Below are 1,560 nucleotides of genomic sequence, written 5' to 3' on the forward strand. Positions count from 1 at the left end.
TTCCTTATTTACTGGACTATTTTTCCCTGTTGGAATCCTTGGGCTTATAGCATCTTGCTTTTCCAACTAGGGTTGTAGCTTGGCTAGTAATAATAATAATAATATGTCCAGCACCTACTTCCTTAAAATCATCACGACTAGTGTTCGTGCTAATAAAAGTAATTGTTGACAAATAATTGTCATTTATCTTTAATAGTTTAATGCAACATCCACACTTCACTTATATGAATGAACATTGGCTCTTCACGTTATAGGTATACTTCTGATTCATTTGCAGAGATCATCAGCATCCCTGTCTCGTAGGTGACGTCGTCTCTCTCTCTCTCTCTCTCTCTCTCTCTCTCTCTCTCTCTCTCTCTCTCTCTCTCTCTCAAAGATCTTTCATAATCAGCTTCTTTATATTCACGATTGGCATATCATTGATTTGCAGGAAGACTGTGGCCGTTACTGGTAAGGGAAAGCATTAATGTTATATATATTTATATATGTATATATATATATATATATATATATATATATATATATATATATGTATATATATGTATATATATACATATATATATATATATATATATATATATATATATATATATATATGTATACACTTAATGAAGTCTTTTAATCTATATTGAACCTAGAAACAGCTTTACTGACATGCATACATTTGCTAAAGAAATAAGGTTTATTTTATAACTGATTTACATTCTGAAACGCCCTTATCAACAAAGACATATTCGGAAGTGGATGACGCAACACAGTCAGGCGTTGGCGAAGACACAGAAATGTGTCAATTTTCTTTTTCGTTACTCGATTTGTCTATGTTGATTACGCTGATTATTAGAATATAAAATTACACCGTAGTCATGCACCTTCTGGCGTATAACTTTTAATACTTAAATCATTTGAATCTGTAATGAATAATGATATTCTCCATTCTAAAGAATTCCATTTGGCAGAGCTGTCCCAAACTCGTCCCACCAACTTTAACCATGCTGATGATTGTTATTTTGGTCACTTGTATGGGGACATGACTTAACATCCATGTGTTCTGATTCAGAAAGGAAATACTAAACACTTTTATAAGTAAATTCAGGTTGATTCTGATAGCATATCAAAAATTCACTCCATTTTCTGATAAAAATATTCATTCATAATAAGGAAACGATCGTTGGACAATTTACCAACTACCAATTCTCTAGCCTCTACCTTCCTACCACACTTTATTGACCCACGTGATAGACAAATAATTGACTACATTAGTTGGGACAAGGTGCCTCTGATGCCATCTATTGGCGGTAAAGTAAACCTTGCTACGATGTAAGGGAGGGAGCTAGGGGGAGTCGGCGTTATTATGCCTTTCGGAACGTAACAATATTGTTATTTACGTAGTTTTTGCTAACAGTTCATGTCATACCATGAAACATATTATGCATCTCTCGGTTTCATAAAAATATATTGATAATCAGATCAGATAACTGTGTAATTTCACGAGCCGCCCGTTGAAATACTACCGCCAGAGAGTTATGGGGTCCTTTGACTGGCCAGACAGTACTACGTTGG

The sequence above is a fragment of the Palaemon carinicauda genome, chromosome 7 (assembly GCF_036898095.1).
Source record: "Palaemon carinicauda isolate YSFRI2023 chromosome 7, ASM3689809v2, whole genome shotgun sequence".
Classification (NCBI taxonomy): domain Eukaryota; kingdom Metazoa; phylum Arthropoda; class Malacostraca; order Decapoda; family Palaemonidae; genus Palaemon; species Palaemon carinicauda.